This window comes from Rattus norvegicus, chromosome 7, assembly GCF_036323735.1.
Source record: "Rattus norvegicus strain BN/NHsdMcwi chromosome 7, GRCr8, whole genome shotgun sequence".
NCBI classification, from domain to species: domain Eukaryota; kingdom Metazoa; phylum Chordata; class Mammalia; order Rodentia; family Muridae; genus Rattus; species Rattus norvegicus.
Genome location: NC_086025.1, coordinates 23,399,049 through 23,421,915, shown reverse-complemented (window position 1 = coordinate 23,421,915; position 22,867 = coordinate 23,399,049). Strand labels below are relative to the sequence as shown.

Sequence of the window (22,867 nt, the reverse complement as noted above, 5' to 3'; positions counted from 1 at the left end):
ATACAGCGTAGAACAGCTACTTGCTCAGAGGTACACCAATTTGTACTGACGCCGGACATCCCACATCTTAGCCAACATTCTATATAATCTGGCATGGTGGAACTGGGGTTGGGGGGAATCCCTAGTTCTATCTCATTTTAAATTTCACCTGCATTTCTTGACTACATACGTGACTGTCCTCAAACCCTCGTCGGCCAACATTGGGTCTAAGAACAGAACTCAGACCTCAGCGAGGTCATCAGCCATCCTACCATTATTTACAGATTAGCCCAGAGTTTCGTCACCAATCTGCAATAGTAACATTAATAACACTATGCAAAGCAGTCAACTTATGCATACTTACCTCATGCTGGCCACTGTTCTACACAGCTCACACATGACATAACACAAGGTCTACCAGACAGCAGGGTTCCACACTTACAGCTTTCTCTTCTATTCCAACGGGGACTAAGTCACTGTAATGGCTTATTTGTAACAAATCCCGACCTCTGCCAGAAATCCTCCCAAAATTATTTTCATGTAGGAGTGGCTTAAACATGCCTCACGTGCAAGCTTTGGAACTTTGTCTTCTAAAGCACGTCCACTTGAGTGGAAATGCATCAAGTCCAAATGCAACGTGAAGAACGGTCGTCAAAGTAGCAGTAATAATCATAAGTCTGCCATATGAGCATGTTTTCATTTTTGTGTTCTGGGTTTTGATGTTCTTGGATGAATTATAATTTTTATCACGAAATCAAATCTTGACTTTTAAACTGTGGTTAATTATAACTGTCCTTTCTATGGGGATGTTTTTTGATTGACTAATTCATTGAAACTTTTGATTTCCAACATTGCTAATTTTTTTTTGTTTTGTTTTCAAAGGTCTCTGGTTTGGGGTTTTTTTTTTTTTGTTTTTTTTTTCTTTTTGGTTAATTTTTCTTGCACCTTGCTTTCTTTTTAATTACATTGGAGAAAAGAAACTGTCCTAACAGTAAGAACTTCTGCATAGGAAGGTATACAAATACTTAAAATTAATTACAGCCCCCTAATAATGACCACACACCGAAAACTGCTGTAGAACATGCTGTGAAATTAAAAAGCACTTGGATAATAAAATTCAAAACTTGAATAAATGCTAAATAAACAAAAAAGAAGGGGAGGGTGAAATGGTTTTTAAATTAAATATAGAAAGAGGATAAAAAAAATAAAAATGTAAGGATATTCTTAAATCAATACGGCAAAGTCAAAATATTACTAAATGTAGTGTTTTTTTTGATAACTCCAGGGCAAAAAGTAAAATGAAAGCTAAGAAAAAAGAAGACACATCGCCCAATATTTTTTCAGTTTTATCTTTTTAATTATTTTATTTACATTCCCATCCTTGACCCCCCCCCCAAGTCCTCCCTACCAGTTCCCCCTCTCCCTTGCCTCTGAGAAGGTGCTCCTCCCCTCATCAGACCTCCTCTTTCCCTGGGGCTTGGGGATGGGGGCTGTGGACCAGTCTGGTTGGTGGCTTAGGCTCTGGCAGCACCTTGGGGTCCAGGTTCCTTGAGACTACTGGTCTTCCTATGGGGTCGCCCTCCCCTTCAGCTTCTTCAAACCTACCCCGAATCCAACCATGGGGTCCCTGACCAGTCCAATGGATGGTTGTCCTCTGAGAGGCCCTGCTAGATGATTTTAAAAATGTAAACAAAATTAGGTGGATGTATGATGGGGATAAGTGAGATATAATTCTTTAAAAATCATTTAAAAAGAGAAATGTAATCTTTAAAAATAATTTTAAAAGAATCCTGCTGGGACTCCAGTAAAAACTGGCAGTGGAAAACCGCAAGGGTCCCAAAAAGAGGGCAGTGAGCCGCTAAGTTGGAGACAGGGGTTACAGTCATGGAGCCTAGGGCAGAATCAGCTGATCCTGTGACTCCTTGTCTTTCCGTGGTTTATGCTGTTGCTGAGGCTGTAGGAGGGGGAATGATCTGAGGTCCCAAGAGCTGTCTACATTTTGGTAGGTCTCCTTCTTTACAAACCAGAGACCTCTGCTGGTCACACTTCGCTTTGCAGACCGAAGGCTGGGGAGGTTCTCCACCCTCACTACTGGGTCCCTGAGACAAAGAGTGTCTGATCCCACAACAGTGACATCAGTACTGCTCAAGTCTTCTCATGTTCAGGACTGGGTACGTATTACCTTACTGGGCAGAGGGGTGCGGGAAGCGGCTATGACAGAGTTCTTGAGTTCTACAGCTATGAATGACAGAATCTGGGGATTTGTTTTGTTTTGTTTTCCCTCCTACTGGCCTCAGCTCACCACTTTGCATTTATTTGCAATTGATGAGATCTGCTCCTGGCCACCAAGGTTGAGGCTAATGTCCATGTGTACTTTCCCACCTGGCTAGCCCCTCATCCTTCAGCCATTTTCCTGCTCTTCATAACTGGCTCTCTCGGGCGAGGGAGGCAGGATAAATTGAGGCTCCCTGACCTGCTGCTGTTCCCTGGGTCTCAAACTCAAAACCTTAAAAAAAAAAATCTTAGAGGGAAGCTCATTAAGACACAAGATGTTCACAAGGAGGTGAAACACTTCATCCTGCAGGGAAGTTCCTGAAGCTCAGAAAGTAAACAACTTAAAACAGCTGCAGGAAGTTCCTGAAACTAACTAGATCCATTAGGCCCCTCCCTACCCAAGCACTGTTAGTAGTAAGACCTACCAAGACAAGACAGGCAGCTTACAAGTAGCCACCATCTGAACTGCCTAGAGGAAACAAACCAGCCAAACTGCCTGGGAAAGGCTAAAACCAACTGAGCCACCTGCAAAGGACATTTTCAACCTTTTGAGACGCCTGCAGGTTATGCAGTGAACACCGGCTTTGATGGCTGACACCCATACTGGGTTTGGCTTTGGTAACACACCTTTGAGCCCTTTCCACTCTGTGAGGAACTGAAATAAAATTCATGGGTTCACTAAGTTGGACTTCAGTGGTATCTGTGCTTTGGGCTTTCCACTCCCTGTCTAGAGTGAATAGATACTACTTTATACCACAGGAATAGTGTCACACAACATAAGCCCTCACGGTAGCTGGGAGTTTGGGGGTGAGTTTTTTTTTCAATTTTTTAATCTCAGAGAAGGCAGATACACACATGGAAAGGTCAGAGGACAACCTCATGTCTTTGTCTTCACCTTGCACTTTGAGATAGGGCTTTTATTATCCATAGCCCAGGCCACACTAGCTGTCCTGCAAGCTTCCGGGCTTCTCCCAAGTGTGCCCCACCCATCTTAGTGCCGGAACTGCAGATATGCAGTACCATGCCTGGTTTTACATGGTTTCCAGTCTAAAGTCCTCATCCTTGCTTAGCAAGTACTTTACCCACTGAACCATCTCCCTGGATATCGGTTTTACTCTTTCAAGATGGCATCCAAGCACTGACCCCTGGGTCTTTCAGAGTGATAAATGGGATTCTCCCTCCTCAGGGCCCACTTAAAGGTGTCAGTGTCTCACCAACACCTACAATGGGATTTGAGTCATGCAGAGCCTGTAGGCTTAACCTGGACCAGGCCTGCCAGTCTCAAACCAGGTTCACCTTTGCAAGGAGTGTCTGCTCTCTTCCACCCAGAGACCATCAAAGCAGAAGCTGTGTTCATCTTACTCTGTGTCTTTAAGTCTTTTTGCTTTATCTGTTGTTTTGGATTTCTTCTGGGTATCCCTTCAGTTCCTTTGTGGATTTCCGAGACTCCTCTTCTTTTTCTTTCGAAGAGTATTTTTTTTTTCTTACTCTAATGCCTTCCTTCACCATCTCACAAGGGGCAGCTTCGGTCCACCATGGTTACCATGGTTACCCGAAGGCACATTCCCTTCATTTCTAGCTTATCTTTAGTTTGGCAAATTCCTTGGCTTTCTCAGGCTAAGCCCTTCTCGATTCTCTGAAATATTTTTAATGTGTTGAGTTTGGCAGTGGATTTGTGCTTAGAATTTCACATTCATGCTCTGTACGATAGTGGCCTTGTCCCTTAATGTTTTCATCTACACCATCCCTTTACTTTGAAACCAGAGTGTGCAGCCTGAGTTTCCAGCATCAGGTCACCATTGCACTGTTGGAATAAACTCTGTGTTTGCAAGTCACTTTGCTAGACATTGGATTAAATTCTCAAACTAATATTCTTTAAAATGCTCTATAATTTTTATCACTTGTTTTTTTTTCTTTGACTCCTTTCAATATAAGGATTATGCTGGCCTCATAATTTAGGAGAGGGAGGTAGATCAGTTGTCTGTATACTCATAGGGATGTTTTATAGCATCTGTGAAGATTTACCAAGGAGTATTGCCAGGAAACCTCATCCAGTGCCATAAGGAAGGCAGCTTTGATTGGGTTGCATTATTCCAGAAGTCACTGTTCTTGGTAATTATTTGGTCTGCCCACTTGGTCCTGCCATGATTCCTGCCTTTGCCTTTAGAGGTGCATTAACTATTCTATCAGTCTCAAAGTGTTTTGGGGGCATGGTGGTCGATACTGGACACTCAAATCTTCCCCCATCCACTAGAAGCTAGGAGCAGCCCAGAAGTCATTTTGAAATTTACCCAACATCAATCTCCTTTGTCTAAGATTGGTGGCGCTAACTTTTACAACCCACTCATGGGTCCAAGGATCAGCTGGAAATTCCTATGATTTAGACTAGATGTGGTTGGCCTTTTCTGACAGGTCTGCGTGCTGATACTGGGGGTCATGTAGGATGTCCTTATGTATCTGCCTCACAGCTGGCTGGTCCTGGGGTGAAATGACAAGAATGACTGAGTTACATGTTTTCCGCATTCAACAAGCCAACTCAAGTCTGCATGCATGATGGGTCAGGAGTCCAAAAGCATAAGAAACCTCTCAAGGCACTGGCTGAGAACCAGTACATTACCACTCCAGAGCCATCCCTTCCACTACCTTTTATAATCACTGGAGTAACTGATGAAACTAACCCTGATGCAAAGATTAAGGAAGTGGACTCCGCATCCTTGGGGACAAGCTACCAAGGCATGTCACAAATGGTGGCACTTAAGAAGGAGCGAGTAATGGAAATGTGTGGCACAAGGAATATCCCAAAGTTTGTGGAGAAGTTTGCATAAGATTAGAATAATCTACTCTTTGCATTTACAATTTTTTTAATCTTTTTTTACATTGATTGTGTGTGTATGTGTGTGTGTGTGTGTGTGTGTGTGTGTGTGTGTGTGTGTGTGTGTGCACTCCTGAAAATATGCACTTATGTGCCAAAGGAGTTCAGAGATAACATGTGAGAGTTAGCTATCTTTTTCTACCGTGTCAGCTCTACACACTAAACTCAGGTTGTCAGGCTTGGCGGCAAGCCTATACCCACTGAGCCATCTTGAGTCTCAGTATTTTTTCTTTTTTTTTACATTTTCAAAGATAAGCCTCCACTACTAAAACACCCGCCTCCCCCAGGCTTCCTGTGCTTTCTGTGGAGTACATTCACTGCACACCAATTGCCCTGTTCACATGAAGGGGTCTGATAATACACAACATACACAAGTTAATGGAGGCAACTTCATTAGTCAAACATTAGACAATAGAAACTGGGATCCATGACAATCTGGTCCTCCAAGGTCTGGAATAATTTTCTGAAAAGGCCCAGTGCTATCTACAAATGTCTCATCCCCCACTGAAATGGAGACGATGAAGCACATGATACCATGGGTTTCGGACCTAGGGAAAACGGGACTCTCTGAGCTAAATTCCTCTCTAGTAGGAAGAAGGAAGGGACTATGACTAGGAAAGGAATGGAGGCATAGCTGCTCCACCCAGCTCCTGCTGCTCTCAGGCTGCCACACTCTCCACACGTTCTACCATCAATATTCAGAACTACCAACAAGAATGGTGGGAGGAGACGACCAGGGAAAACGGGACTCTCTGAGCTAAATTCCTCTCTAGTAGGAAGAAGGAAGGGACTATGACTAGGAAAGGAATGGAGGCATAGCTGCTCCACCCAGCTCCTGCTGCTCTCAGGCTGCCACACTCTCCACACGTTCTACCATCAATATTCAGAACTACCAACAAGAATGGTGGGAGGAGACAACCCTCAAAGCCCTGTCTCCCACTTATCCAGCATGTTCTTGTTCTTTTTTTTTTTAAGTTTATAACATTATCAACCTTCTTTTATTGAAATGGAGTTTCATTAGCATAAAACTCATCAATATTTATTTCCCTTTAGACAATTAACAGTACCTATCATCTCATCCCTGTAGCTCTAACGTCAGGATTTCTGGTGCACACAGAAGACCCAATTATTTCTACATACATTTAGAACATTATATTTAACAATTCATAAGATTTTAAGTAGACCTCAATTTTTCTCCAAATAATTCATGAAGTCAGAATTTGATTTAAAAAATAAAAAGAAAAACACAAGGTTGTGTCTCTTTAGAAATTCACAAATACATGGAACCAGCCTTTGTTCTCTTCTGAGATTTAGCACCATATACCCTAGCAGTCTCCATGTCACTAAAAATTGTTCAAAATAAACAGTGAGAAATCAACTACAATATTTCTTACCTGTTTCATGTAGCATGTTCTTGTTCTTGATGTGGATGATAATGAGATCTCTAAAACTGAGCCTCATGGTGTATGAAGGTTTCTGAAGCCCTCTATCTAGAGGTTAGATGGAATTTCTAAACCCTATCAAAAGCGTATGTCAATACAAAAATCTTTCTATGGGTGATGTGGTACACTAATATTGAAACTCAAGAATCCATAGTTTTAAAGAATGTCTTCTTCCCTATCAGAGAGAGTAGGGAAGGGAACTTTTGACTTAGTACTTGTCATGTTTGCTGTGTCAATAGCCTGTAACACCCAGAAGGGAAGAACTATGAACAAACTATAAGGACATAAACACTGGTCATGCCTTGAGTGTCTGCCTGCTTGCAGGGCACAGCCTACATTTCCATGAAAACCACTAATTGCTGAAAGCTTGAGGTATATTACCAAACCCTAGAAATGGGTCAGTTGGCCAATTCTGTTTGAATCTATTCGTCTTTTTTTCCCCCCTGAAAACATTCCATCGATTTAACAGTGTTTCAGACACATTACTTTATTACATAAATGAATGTTCTAGAAAAAACCCTCATTTTAGAAACTTGTCTGGTTTTCTTTCTCTCATTTTTTTTAAAAAAATGAATTTGCTTTGGAAATTTCACCAGAAGGAGGAAAATATTTGACCTAACCACTCTCCTGAAAATGTGTTTCCTAGAAACCTGTAAAGTCCACGTCTAACACAAAGGGAAGGAACCTCAGTCAAATGTCTCCTTTTGTTTCTGTGGACTTCCCTCAAATACCTTCCTTGTACATAGCTATATGCTAAAGACCTACTGTGTTTGTGTTGCTTTAAGAACATGGGAACTGTGCTAGGGACTGTGGGGATGGTTCATTCACTCCAGAAAGTGTTTGCCTTGCAAGCAGGAGGAGCTAAATTCGATTCCCAGAATCTATGTTTTAAAAATCCAGGTTATGTTGACATGGATGGGCTTATGCTCTCTGGGAAGCTGAGACAGGCACGTCCCTGGGGCTCAATGGCTGACTGGTCTGATAAAATTGGTGAGCTCCAGGACGATAAGAGATCTTGTCTCTCTGACGACACCAGAGGTTATCCCCCAGCTCCACATGCATGTTCGCCTACATATGAACACGCATGCAGGTATACAAACATGAAGACGCATGCATACACTTATAAAATAAATAAAAACCATGGAAGTTTGCTCTTAGCTATTTGCTTTTGATTTTCTACCTGCGACATCTGATATACTACAAGAAATCTAAAAGTTTGTAATTCCAACTAGATAGGCAGATAAGACCAAATTTCTGTATCGTTACCCAATGGAGGGGGGGGGGAGTAGTTTTTTAATATGGTTGATAAAATAAACCCCTGGTGGGTGTTTGTTGTGCTTCTCTTAGGAATTTCACTTTCCATTTCCTGTGTTGTGTCCTCAAACTGTAGCCTGCCCCTTTCTTGGTGGTTTAAAGATGTGGAAACGGTGAGTCTGGTATTCACACTGCAGGAAGCTGTGAACACCATATTGTTAACTATCATCTCCACAGCAATGAGGATCTGCAGCCTCCAGCCCGCGTTCCTGACTGAGGCCGTAGTTTCTAAGCTATATTCTTTTGTGCGAGGCCTCTGGTTGTCACAGCAATGCCTAGCGGTTGTGTCACCTGGGTCACGGAATGGGATCTGCGTGTGTCTGTTTTTAAAATATATTTAGTTTCCGTACTGTCAGAAACATCAAGTTTAGGTTGCCTAAACGCACGTTGGTCTTTCCAGCATTTGAATCAGTGGTCATGGTAACAGATGATCACAGATAGGAACCTACAATTTTGTATGAAAATATGTTTTCCTCCACTTAGAACCGCACTCTGTCCTTTGGGAAAGGTGATTAAGGCGCAAGTAAAAATTTATCCTTCGTTTACCTTTGTGTCATAGGCTTTTAAATTAGAGGTTTAACATTGCACTCAAAAGCCTCTTCTAACACAATTTCATATCACTCCCACTGTTTAGCAAGACCTGAAAATATTGAAATAGCAGTCCCAGTAACTAAGCAAGAGAGAGAGAAGAAAATCAGTAGGCTCTATTGCCTCTTCCCCAACTGCCCTTCAGATGAAATTAAAACCACACAACTCCATTGACCAGTCATCTTGAGACAAAGAACAAAGTTAGCCACATTATCTAGACGGGGCCATTAAAGTCAAAGACCACAGAAATCTCATTCCAGCCGCACATCCATGCATAATAACCACTTCTGCAGTCCCAGTCCCGGCTGAAAAGGCTCAGTGTCCGTAGAGAGTCTGTGCTTTTTAATCAAGAGACATTTCACATGAAGACAGGGCTGTAGGGAATCCAGGGAGTGGAGGGGGAGTCTTGCCCTCTCCACACGCTCTGAAACTGGTTTGTCTGAGTCATTCTTCTTTAAGGAAAAGAAAAAAACAGACAAAAGTTTTTTTTAAAGAATTCACTACAAAACTTTTCTACCAAAAAGACTTTCAGGAAAGAGGATCTCGGAGTATGGGAAGGCAAGATGGTTAATACGGGTTCTGCCTCCTAATGGATGTGTGAGGTCCATGTTGCTTACTCTCTAAGTCTTGTCTGGCTGAGAAACAAATTCCATTTAGTAGCAGAGTGAGGTCTCCTAGGAAAAGCATTGAGTTTAAAGAGGTCTTACAAAATATTCCTTAATTTCTGCTCTCTCAACTCCACCAGGAATCCCTGTGTTTAAAAATAAGTTCTCAGGCCAGAAAGATGTCTCAATAAAGGGCTTGCCACACGTGAGAACCTGGGTTTGCGTTCTAGCACTCACATAAAAGGCCAGGTGTGATTGGCAAGCACCTCTCATCCTAGCACTAAGAAGGCAGAGATAGGAGGAGGCCCTCAGCTGGTCTTGCTGAATTGGTAAGCCCCAGACCCAGTGAGAAGCCCTGCCTGAAAAAATAAGGGAGAGAGCGAATGAGGAAGACAACCGACGTCAACCACTACCCTACATGCATGCTCACACATGTATGCAACACACACACACACACACACACACACACACACATACACACACACATCTTTCTTGTTTTTTTAATCTTTTCTTCTCTAATGGCTCTTGCAAGCTGACTTCCAGATTCTTGGATGGAGTGAAGGGCTCTGTGCAGCCCTGGCTTACCAAGGGGGCTAGAGACAAGAAACCTTTCACTGTCATAGAACTGTCCTCCCCGGAGCACCAAAGCAGGTCACCTTTACACTGAAAGATGAGAATGACAGTGCCTTCTGGGAACATTCAGATCTTCTGAGAAGCAAAAGAACAAAGACAGATAAAAAGGGCGGGCAATTTACCATAGGGGCCACTGCAGGAGAAAATGAGAGAAAACTCTCACCCCATGGGAAGGAGAGGGGAGGAGAGAATGCCGGGAAGGAGAATGGCCTGAGGAACCTTCTGCAACTGTTACCAAACGCCCAACCAATGCACCTGCTCTACTGGTCAGTAACCAAGAGCAACTCCTGGCCTATTTTGCATAAAACTCTCATTCGTCCACAGACTGGCTTTCTATACCAAAGTATTTCTTTCTGAAATAATCTGCTTTAATTAAGCTTGTCTTCACCGCTAGAGAAGAAGTGAAACTTGTGTCCTTGACCTCTCCAGCTCACTCAATTCTAACCAGCGCTCTTCCACAAGACCCCCCCGGCTCCGCCTGATGTTTGGCTGTGAGTCTCTGCAAGAGGACCTGCAGAATCAACCAACCTGGGCCCATGGGCATTCACAGAGCCCGAACCACCAACCAACCAAAGAGCATGCAGGGGCTGGACCTGGGCCCTCTACACATTTGTAGCACACATGTAAAGTTTGGTCTTCATGTGGGTCCCCTATCAATTGGAGTGGGGACTGTCTTATACTCCATTGCCTGCCATTGGATCCCCTTCTATTACCCAGACTGCCTAGTTGGGCCTCAGTGGGAGAGGAGGTGTTCAGTCCTGTCTAGTCCCAGGGTGGAGTGGTACCCAAGTGGGAGCTTCCCCTTCTCAGAGAAGATATGGGGATATGGGGTAGGGACTTCAAAAATCAGGACTGGGAGGAGAGGTAGGAGGGGGCTGCAATTGGGATGTAATGTGAATACAAAAATAAATTATGGAAAAAAAGAAAGAAAGGAAGGAAGAAAGACAGACGGACGGACGGACGGACGGAAGGAAGGAAGAAAGAAAGAAAGAAAGAAAGAAAGAAAGAAAGAAAGAAAGAGAGAAAGAGTGAAACTGACTTAGGAAGCTACCAAAGCATGAAAAATTCACCTCTTAGGCCCATGATGAGGCCATGCCTAGCGATACTCACTTGGCTCTCTCTGGGCCCTTGCCACACCATCTCTGCTAAGGCTGCAATTCTGAGGCCTGAAGTTTGCAGTCACAGGCTAACTGAATCCTTGCACAGAGAAATACTCCTCTGAGCAACATAAGGGACGGTGTTACTTTAAAAGGTTCCTTGGGACTGGGGACAAGTCTGTTAAGTGCTTGTCTTGCACACACAAGACCATGAAGTTAACACTCAGGACTCACATTTAAAATAAAACAGGTGTGACAGCAAAAGCTGTAATCTCAGTGCTGGGAGAGAGAGGTAGGTGGATCCCCCTCTGGCCCACTGGCCAGATAGCCTTTACTTGGTGAGCTCACAAGCAGTAAAAGAAACTGTCTCAACAAACAAGGCCTACAGCTCCTGAGAGACAACACTCAAGGGCTGTCTTTGAGCTTCCACATGAACTAGAATCATATGTGGCTTTTTGCACACACAGTACATACATACACAATACACACACATGCACATGTACATACATGTTCACACACACATGTACACATACTATCTATTCATACACATACACATAGACTTGTACACACAAAGTTTCTGCACCTACATACACAACTGAGCTGTTTAGAAGCTCAGTTTTGAGCATTTGGTAAATATTTTCAGGCAGACATTTTTCTGTGAGAAAATGTGTTTTGAGCTATAAACAACCTATTTATAAACAGACTGTAAGAAGACCCATCTGCACATTAATCACTAGGTATATGTGTAAGTGAGCATAAATGTATGTGTCACGTCCTGTAAAACCTTGAGATGATGTGAGATTGAATACCAAGTCGCTGGCTCTCAGCCTGGGTCCTCTAACAAGACTGCGGACTTAGCATCAGGGAGAAGCAGGGAGAGGCGTGATAGGGAGACACTTTCTGAGACCATTGGAATTTTTATTTATAATCTATAGTCTATTAAAGATTTGTTGCAGGTCATCTCAACACCATAAACTTGATTCTTTACTCCTGTGGGCTTTGGGTCGGCCACCAACTGACTTAAGACTTTGCCTTTTATTAACATCCGAAAAGAAGTAATACACTGTTTTATTGAAAACAAAGTTTTATGCTTTATTGAGTGAATTATGGTAAGGTTTTATTTCAGATACATGGACATAAATATATCATTTCAAATATATGCTTGAAGAGAATACACAAGCCTGCAAGCAATCTAGCCACTTTGCTCAGGCAAGGAAGCCGGGTCTCCTTTCTTCTCAGGCTACATCTCTGTTTCCTTTCTTTGAATGACAACCTCCCCAGTCCCTCTAACAGTACAGTCCTGCACCACACTGTACACTCCGGAGGATAAGCAATATCATGGGCTTAGCGATGAGAGCCAAGAAATGTTAGGGCCCCTAAGAAGTTGAACAATAGGTTCCTGATTAGAGAAATCTGCAGCCTGCTTTTCAGACACACACTGCACCGGACAGCATTTCCCTAGCACTCACAGATGTGTGGACACCGGTGGGCGAGTATTCTTGGTGTCTGTGCTTACACTCATGGGATTGGAGCCACCGGGGTGTGGCAGAAAGAGTTCTGATGTAAGATTCTAAGAATACAAAGGCTTGCCTCAGCTCTGCATTTATTTTCCCGGTGACCTCGGAGAAATCATCCAGCTTCCCCAAGCTTCGCTTCTCTGCTCTGAAATCCGAGATTGGAAGTGGATGACTTCACCCACACCCAGTCCTCCATATGACGCGTTAGAACCTTTCAGACTTTTCCTTTCCACAGATAGAAAGCTGTTTACAGAACTATCTAGCTTTCTTTCCTCCCAGGACTGTCTTCAGATGCTAATGCAGATGTCTGTGGATGGCAGTGGGTAGAGCTCAGTGATTAGCATGTGCTAAGGCCCTGGGTTCAATCCAGGGGGCGGGGACTATAAAGTGCTATGCAAATTTAGGATCTTTGAAAGAGAAAATGACCTCATTCCTAATGTCCTTTGCTTTTCTGCCTAATCTAGACCCTTTAAGGTTCAAATATGCTAATCTTCCTACAGATCGTTTAGAAAGCTGAGAGTAACTTCCACCCTTGATCAAGTGCAGAACACAGCTTAAGTCCAGATGAAGAAATATTACCTACACTCAAAAAATGAAGGGCTGCATAATTTCACAATATATAATAAATTAATTGCTTTCTGCCTTTTCTACCAACCCAAACTAAAATGTGCCTTGAGAACCCACACATAAGGATATATGGATGTTGGTGAGATGGCTCAGCGGTTGTGAGCACTAATTGCACCCACAGCAGAGGGCTCACAACTGCCTGTCAGTCCAAATCCAGGGTATTCACACACCCTCTCTGGCTTCTGCAGGCTCCTGCACTCAGGTACACATAACCTCACAGAGATACACACACACACACACACACACACACACACACACACACACACACACATTATATAGATATGTTTTAGTATTGTTTATTTAAAGATTAACTGCATAGCAATGTAACGTTAATGTTCCACTCACCATTGAAAGCCCAGCCATAGAGACCGCCCTAATTTTGGTAATTTGACATCTTTGTTTATGTCCTATGGTCTAGGCAGAGTTATGAACAAAATTATGACAGTGGCCAAGAGCCATTGACGGCAGTTGTGAGTTCTGACTATATCACTTGCCATCTATGGGAGATCAGGCAAAGAGGATAAATTCTAAGAGTCTGAGTTTCCTCTGTACTAAGGAAATCATTTGATATCCAGCTGTAGATGACTGTCCTGCGGCTAGGTCTGTGAGAAACAGACAGGAAGCAATCGCCCATTCGTAAGAGCTGAGCGTGATGCCTGGCACACAGTGAGTGCTTCAAAACTGGGAGTTACTAACGACTGCAACTGGTCTGGATCCTCAAGTCTCAGCGTCGTCACCAAAGCGAAGTCTTTCTCCCTCGTCATCAAGCCCCTGTCTCTTCTGATTCTTAACTTTCTTAAATGGCATTTTTATCCGGTAGTTGTGACCATGGGATCCATTATGAAGTCAACCGGATGGGATGGAATGACCGATTACTTAAATGAAGCAGAGCGGAACTGTAACAGGATGGGCTAAACTAGAATAGAAGAGAGTGGAGCACAGTAGGACAGAACAGAACGGAATGGACTGGAACAGGAAACGGCGGAACAGAAGGAGGTGGGACGGAATGAACAGGAATGGCGGAGGGAGTGGAACGGAACGGAAAAGAGCTGAACAGAATGGGAACGGAAAAGAACGGAATGGCATGGGGGGGGGAGTGGGAATAGAAAAGAAAAACAACGCATTAAAGTAAAATAGAAAACGGAATGTCCAAGTACACTGCAGTACTTGTATGCAATGTATGTAATGAGATTTAATAGTTGTACTCAATTTACATATGAGATGGAATGAAAAACTAAATTTCCTAAATCACGCTACCACAAAAAAAAAAAAAAAAATTCAAAGCCAACCCTAAAATATTCCCGTGGTAGCCTACAGCGCCTATAGTGTTCCTTCTGAGCGAGAAATAAAAATAAAAATAAAAAATAAAATAAAAGATGATCATGCCTTTAAACTTTCAAGGTTTCTCCCCCCACTTCACACTAGAATAAACAAGCAGCTGTGTGCAGGACCCCCAAACCTGAAGGAGGATCCATGATAAAAACCGGTTTGAAATAGCAGAAGCACTAGCCAACATCTAGCCCCTCAGAAACTAAGATAACGTTTGCTGCCCTCGGAGTCTGACTTTGAATGCAATGCATTAAATAGCAGTGGGCAGGGTTTATTAGAACCTCAGCTGTAACCATAGAGCTGACCATGGTGGTGGAGGTATGGGCGAGCCAGCATGAGGGCATGACTGTGGGAGACCTGGCCCCACAGCTTGTCTGCTGAGTAGTGTCATGCGCAAAAGAGAGATGCCCTCTCCCCTTGCCCTTCGCCATCTATGGCAGGCTGGAGAGCTGGCACTGAGGTTATAAGAACAGAATAGAGGAGCAGACCCTGCCCCTCACCAGCTGCAGCAAGAGTTGGCCCTGCACCTCTACTGGGAACACAATAAAACCGGCCCTGCTAGCATGAGCCTGGGGCCTGAGACCTGGGGATTTGGCTCTACCCTTTGTTGGCTGCAACATTAGATGAGCTGGCTGAGGCAGTGCTGGAGATTAGCCCTGGTGGTGTGGGTGCAGGAGAGCTGATGGCCTAACCAGCTCAGCTATACCATCCAGACACAGATCCAGGACATTGAGTTGGCCCATCCCAACTTCTTCCCTATCTATAAACTCACGGAGCACAATGAAGGGGTTGGTCTTACAGATCCAAAGTGTCAGGATCTCCATGACACAGGATAACAACAGGATACCTGAGAGGAGTCCAGTGAGGAGCTAGTATCAATAAAGTAGCCAGATGCCTTAAACCAGACCAGTGACTCACTGCAATGAACGTTTGCAAGTAAAGAAGTGTGGACAAAAGGGTGTGCTGTGGGACACTCTGTGACACACTACAGCTTCCCCAAGATTTTTTTTTCTGTTGTGGAGGAGATTACAAGGCAGAAAGAGGTACAAAAAGATGGGGAGATGAGAAGGACTTGGGTGTATGATGTGAAATTCAGAAAAAGTTAAATAAAAAAATCAAGGAATAAACAAAAACAAAACCACCTCAGCTGCAGGGCTGGGAGATGTTTGCTGTACAAGCATGAATATATGAGTTCAAATCACTGATGTTAAAATAATAGATTAGATAGATAGATAGATAGATAGATAGATAGATAGATAGATAGATAGACAGACATACAGATAGGACAGACAGACAGACGGAATATTTAAAGGTGTGGCAGTATTCCAGCGCCAGGGAAGCCAAAATAGGCAGATGCCTAGGGCTTGCTGGCCATCCTGACCTGCCCAAATCAGTGAGTTCCAGGCTCAAGGTGAGAACCTGTCTCAAAAGAACAAGGCAAAGAACATCTAAGAAAGAGACACCAGTGTTGGCCTCTGGCCTCCACATCTAGGCACATATGTCCATGTGCCCCTCCCTGCATGTGTTCACACATATAAACGCACAGTACATCAAATAAATAAGTTGCTGGGCCCACTGAAACATGCCTCCATAGTGTTGGGGGGTGCTGAGCATTTCTATCAGGGTCCCTGTTTCCTCTGTGGAACTTTCAGGCGCTAGTTCAATTTAAGGGTCACTCTTTGTCCCACAAAGACAACTATACACAAGGGATTCTCTTCTACATGTCCCCCAACAGTCTCTACTATGTTGCCTCTTGGGTCTTTTGGGCCTTAGGGCCCAAACACGCCTCATTCGAACAGTACAAGAGGAGGAGATTTGAAGCTCTAAGCCTTAACAAGACCACGACACCCCCATTGCCATATATAATTCAAAATATTTGCTTTTTAATGACAGTGGGCTGTGTGTGTGCTGAGACCAAGTCCTCCTGCTTTGTAACTCCCTAACATATCACTAATAAAGACAATGTCCTGGAAATTTTAGCAGATTTGAGCTTGGGATTGCATTCTATATTTTGGCAGAGACCTTTCTCTTTTTCTCTGTCTTAAGTATTTAACCGTCAGCTTGAGCACTGCGCTATATGTGGGCCAGAAGACTAATGTCAAATGAGTTCCATAAGACCCTATAACAAAGGCCACGAAATCAGTATATGAAGAAAAGTAGTTGGCAAAGAAGAGGGAATCCCCATTGCCAGCTGAGGCCAACTAGAACTGTCTGGAGCCTTGGAGCCACTGGCTCAGGAGTACTCCAGAGTGCCTGAAGGCAACCTGGGGCTCATTATAATATCAAAATGCACAACTCTGGATGGAATCTAAGAGGCCAGGGCAACATGGGATGCATGTAGAAATACCACATATACTGATAGACTATGTCTGAAAAGGCCATGCTGTGCAAACATCACTGCTACCAATCGAGGAATCTCTGTCCAATTCCTGATTCTGGGACAGAAGAATCCGGAAGCCCTCTGGAGGCACCACTTGTCTCTGATACCATCTATACATTAAAAAAGATTCCAAGAAAGCTAGATCCTTCTCTACTGGGACACCGACTGACTTTTAAACAGGTCTATCTGTTTCAAAAGATAATCTACAACAACACCAAGTTTAACAAAGACAAAAGTCATATTTCATAGCCTATGCCTTGGAAAGCACCTTACGGGGTCAGGAGAATGGACCCTAATCCATCAAGTCCTTGTACTAAGTAGTTATACCAAGTGCCATTATTATTTAACAAAGGTTGTCACTTCCTGGTTTGTTTTTTTTTTTTTTTTGCACCTCCCTTCAAATGATTAGATATAATAAACAAACAATACGAAAAGCTAACCTTTTCCTGTTTTCAGGGGAGCCAACAAGGCTATTTACCGTCCAGATTCGCAAGCGATAAGGCATGCGATTATTGAATCCACGGATGGCAATCGAATAAGTAAACGTCTTAACGCAAATTACCGACAATTTGTAGCCTGCAGTCCTTCCCTGGATCCGAGTTTTACATTTATCTTCCTCTTAATTAAATGGCAATCTCTTCCATTTTTAAGGTTCAAGAGGTGGAAGCCACTTTGCAATGCTCTCTCACTTCAGGGGAATCTTAGACGGGTTTGGATCCAGGGCAAACCCTATGGGGATGTGGGGTGAAGGAGGAGGTGACAGATCAAGCACCCTAAGAGAAAATTATCTAGAGAGTCCAAGTTCCGTTTGTGGTTTCTGTAAAGCATACAGGCGAGTCTTGAGTGAGACCGAAAGCCCACACTGAAATAAGCCTTTTGAAAGACGTTTGTGCTGTGGATGGCAGCACTTTCACGGTAGTTCTTAAATGTTCTTGCAAAGCAAGGCAGTTTACTTAAATAAGATCCACTTAACAGCCTGCGGCCTTGAGGTCTTTAAGCGGGAGGCCACACAGAGGCCCGAGGCTGCCTTACACCTTCAAGCTCCCACAGCCGCTGGAAAATCAGACCAGAGCTCCCAGATGCCTTTGTCCTTCTCAGCCCCATCCACTCTACCATCTCAAAGCCTGCCCTCAGCATGAGAATCACTGTTGGAATCAGAGGGATCAGGGATGGAGTGCCGACCAACCACAGGACAGCAGCTACTAGTGTTGGGTGAATAGAACTCAGGAAAGCATAGCCTGCTGGGCCTCCTTTCGGACAAGGTACTAAGAAGACATTGTGATGTAAGGCAACTCCTTTCCTGACTGTGAGGATCACACACATAATGCACATTAAGAGTTTTAAAGAGCAGGAAGGTGAAGCTGCAGAGGTGTCTCAGTAGTTATAATAACATACGGATCGTAAGAAGACCTTGGAACTCCAGCCCTAGGGGGATCCAATGACCTCTTCTGACACAGGCAGCATGGGGGGGGGGGACACGCATACACACAGAGAAACATACACAGACACACATACACACACAGAGAGAGATGCAGACATGTGCACATACCCTTTAAAAATAAAATAAATCTTTTTTAATAAAAAGAAAAGAAAAACATCCCTCCCAAAGGGCATTAAGATTATCTGATTGAAGATTCTTCCTCTAGGCTTTAATTTTTTACATATTTAACTTAATGCAAATTATACACAAACATGTTTTTAGAGAACCTTGAGCCTCATTGTCCACGTGTGCTGTAGGTTATAGAACGTTCTATTATCGGAGACTGTAGCTGGTTCCCATTATTGGGTAGTAACAAATAGCACTGCAGTAAAGAGCGCCGTACAGAACTCCTGACCTCGTAACCTAAATCCGAGTTTGAGATAGACTCAGAGTAGTCCATCAGTACATCTAATGCACAAAGTCAAGTCGGATGGCTCCTCAGAAGAACCCAGCAGCCGGTCGTAAGCTCAGCAGCGGCACAGAACACTTACTACACACTTCTGCCAATGTAGAAAGTTGAGTCGGTGATGATTAAGCAAGTACCATTAGTTACCTAAAGTCACTTGCTCTGGTTTATGATTATGACATACACTATGAATAGTTCAGTTTGCGCATATATTCGGCCCATGTACGAAAGGGGCCATTAGGAAACATAAGTGCCCGCAAAGAGAATGCAATTGGCCCAAGGACAAACTATCTGCCTAGGCCCAAGTCTTTCATTTCTCACCCACTCCAGGGTTCCTAGAGGTTTTCAGTGGGATTAAAACCTGCTTTAAAATGGGGGGACATACAGAAAGGTAGAAAAGGCATTTAGCAACATGTGTGCCCCACTGACACTCCAAAGTCTTCGAAAATTCTTCCCTCTCAAACCCTCCTGTAATTGTAGAGCAAGGCCCCGAGTTCTTTGTAAGGAAAAGGAGCCATCTTTGTCCCCTTCCCTCGAACCCGGGGAGGCTTCTGGTGGCCATAAGAAGTAGAATGTCGGAGACACCGCCAGAACCTGAAGGAAACAGACCGGATAAACAGTTCTCTGCACCCAAATCCCGTGGGAGGGAGAGCTAAACCTTCAGAGAGGCGGACACGCCTGGGAAACCAGAAGAGACTGCACTCTGTGCACATCCAGACGCCAGAGGAAAACACCAAACGCCATCTGGAACCCTGGTGCACGGAGGCTCCCGGAAAGAGCGGCGCAGATCTTCCCGGTTGCTGCCTCCGCGGAGAGGACTTAGGCAGTACCCCACGAGCAAACTTGAGCCTTGGAACCACAGGTAGGACCAACTTTTCCCCTGCAAGAAACCTGCCTGGTGAACTCAAGACACAGGCCCACAGGAACAGCTGAAGACCTGTAGAGAGGAAAAACTACACGCCCGAAAGCAGAACACTCTGTCCCCATAACTGGCTGAAAGAAAACAGGAAAACAGGTCTACAGCACTCCTGACACACAGGCTTATAGGACAGTCTAGCCACGGTCAGAAATAGCAGAACAAAGTAACACTAGAGACAATCTGATGGCGAGAGGCAAGCGCAGGAACCCAAGCAACAGAAACCAAGACTACATGGCATCATCGGAGCCCAATTCTCCCACCAAAGCAAACACTGAATATCCAAACACACCAGAAAAGCAAGATCTAGTTTCAAAATCATATTTGATCATGATGCTGGAGGACTTCAAGAAAGACATAAAGAACTCCCTTAGAGAACAAGTAGAAGCCTACAGAGAGGAATCGCAAAAATCCCTGAAAGAATTCCAGGAAAACACAATCAAACAGTTGAAGGAATTAAAAATGGAAATAGAAGCAATCAAGAAAGAACACATGGAAACAACCCTGGACATAGAAAATCAAAAGAAAAGACAAGGAGCTGTAGATACAAGCTTCACCAACAGAATACAAGAGATGGAAGAGAGAATCTCGGGAGCAGAAGATTCCATAGAAATCATTGACTCAACTGTCAAAGATAATGTAAATCGGAAAAAGCTACTGGTCCAAAACATACAGGAAATCCAGGACTCAATGAGAAGATCAAACCTAAGGATAATAGGTATAGAAGAGAGTGAAGACTCCCAGCTCAAAGGACCAGTAAATATCTTCAACAAAATCATAGAAGAAAACTTCCCTAACCTAAAAAAAGAGATACCCATAGGCATACAAGAAGCCTACAGAACTCCAAATAGATTGGACCAGAAAAGAAACACCTCCCGTCACATAATTGTCAAAACACCAAACGCACAAAATAAAGAAAGAATATTAAAAGCAGTAAGGGAAAAAGGTCAAGTAACATATAAAGGCAGACCTATCAGAATCACACCAGACTTTTCGCCAGAAACTATGAAGGCCAGAAGATCCTGGACAGATGTCATACAGACCCTAAGAGAACACAAATGCCAGCCCAGGTTACTGTATCCTGCAAAACTCTCCATTAACATAGATGGAGAAACCAAGATATTCCATGACAAAACCAAATTTACACAATATCTTTCTACAAATCCAGCACTACAAAGGATAATAAAGGGTAAAGCCCAACATAAGGAGGCAAGCTATACCCTAGAAGAAGCAAGAAACTAATCGTCTTGGCAACAAAACAAGGAGAATGAAAGCACACAAACATAACCTCACATCCAAATATGAATATAACAGGAAGCAATAATCACTATTCCTTAATATCTCTCAATATCAATGGCCTCAACTCCCCAATAAAAAGACATAGATTAACAAACTGGATACGCAATGAGGACCCTGCATTCTGCTGCCTACAGGAAACACACCTCAGAGACAAAGACAGACACTACCTCAGAGTGAAAGGCTGGAAAACAACTTTCCAAGCAAATGGTCAGAAGAAGCAAGCTGGAGTAGCCATTCTAATATCAAATAAAATCAATTTTCAATTAAAAGTCATCAAAAAAGATAAGGAAGGACACTTCATATTCATCAAAGGAAAAATCCACCAAGATGAACTCTCAATCCTCATCTTCGGTTGGTTTATATACAAGTGTGCAATTTCTAGGCTTGAAAGTAAAATGATGCTATCTGGTGCTGGATAGAGGAGCCTTATTTTTTATTATGGCAGCTTGCTATTTTTGTAATATGGTGATTTGGTTGAACACATTAAAGTACAGTAGTAACTGATCTCCCCCTCTTCCTGGATGAGTGAGGAGATGATTAAATGTTGATGTCAGCATCCATGAGCATATTCAGATGAGCTTCTGCTTCTGTTGAAAAGGATGCTGTGTTTGATTGTGGTCCGAAGCTTTGAAGCACTACTTGGCATCTCCTTCCTTGGAGGTCTCACTGTTTAAACATAACAGATTTGATAGCTTGTTGGTAAGGTGAGGTCCAGCTTGTCTCCACTAGGTCATCTTCATGTGAATCCGGTGGTTATACGGTTTTGTTCTAGGGATATTTCATTTTTTTAATAACGGTTTTAGCTGACATTCATGGAGAGAATGAATCCTTAGAAGTGTGCCACTAGTGAAAGGAAATCCTGTCTAGAGTATGTTTCTTTACAAAGCTGTGTCACACCATCCTTTGGGCCCTCTGCTGGAAAAGTAGAATCAAGTCTCAAATAATGCCTTTTAAATTGTATCCTCTAGTATTATAGAGGTAGGACAGTACTGTATCATACCTCTGTGGATGTAAAATAGCTTGTACCTGCTTTATGATACGTAGTAGTGACCGTGCTTTATCAGAGCTGTTTTTGATGATGTTGCTCAGAATGTTTTCTTTCCAGATGATGATTGAGAAGCTAATTTAAAAAAAAAATGGTGCCAGGTACCACAAGAGTAACAGAACTGTGCTGTTTTCTCGGGTTTTGTTTTTTTTACTTTTTTTTTTTAATGGAGTGTGCTGGATGTCTCTACAGTTTTGTTCAGATGACTGCAGAACCTGGAAAAGCTGTTGCTGCTGTTGATGCATAACACACTGCTATTATTGGTCTTTTTATATAAATATAAATATATATATACAGATATATAATTTGAATTTTTTGAAACTTTACCTGTGCTGTCAACCTTCGAAAAAAGTATCCCCGTTTACTGTGTTGAGTTGGCACTGTACAGAAATTAACAGCCATATTGGTCTAGAAATGTTGAACTTAAGTTTTTTCCATTTGTACAGGGGTAACACACTGTATTAAATATGTAAGGTCTTATATACGTGGGTTTGATTACAAAAACTAATAAAGTATTCTCTAAATAAAAAAAAAAAAAGAAGAGAGGGAAGACTCCCAGCTCAAAGGACCAGTAAATATCTTCAACAAAATCATAGAAGAAAACTTCCCTAACCTAAAAAAAGAGATACCCATAGGCATACAAGAAGCCTACAGAACTCCAAATAGATTGGACCAGAAAAGAAACATCTCCTGTCACATAATAGTCAAAACACCAAACGCACAACATAAAGAAAGACTATTAAAAGCAGTAAGGAAAAAAGGTCAAGTAACATATAAAGGCAGACCTATCAGAATCACACCAGACTTCTCGCCAGAAACTATGAAGGCCAGAAGATCCTGGACAGATGTCATACAGACCCTAAGAGAACACAAATACCAGCCCAGGTTACTGTATCCTGCAAAACTCTCCATTAACATAGATGGAGAAACCAAGATATTCCATGACAAAACCAAATTTACACAATATCTTTCTACAAATCCAGCACTACAAAGGATAATAAAGGGTAAAGCCCAACATAAGGAGGCAAGCTATACCCTAGAAGAAGCAAGAAACTAATCGTCTT

The 22,867-nt window shown here is 42.9% G+C and overlaps 1 protein-coding gene across 17 annotated transcripts in view; it reads right to left on the bottom strand.

Moving 5' to 3' along the window:
- Nucleotides 1-22,867, bottom strand: part of C7h12orf42 (similar to human chromosome 12 open reading frame 42) — a 189,526-nt gene that overhangs the window by 118,857 nt on the left and 47,802 nt on the right. The window contains exon 7 of one of the 17 annotated variants that reach the window (XR_005487478.2): nucleotides 21,168-21,424. The exons of the other annotated variants lie outside the window; for them this stretch is intronic. The gene's annotated coding sequence lies outside the window, so the exon portion shown is untranslated. Of the gene's footprint in view, nucleotides 1-21,167; nucleotides 21,425-22,867 lie in introns of those variants that run through there. 17 annotated transcript variants of the gene reach the window in all.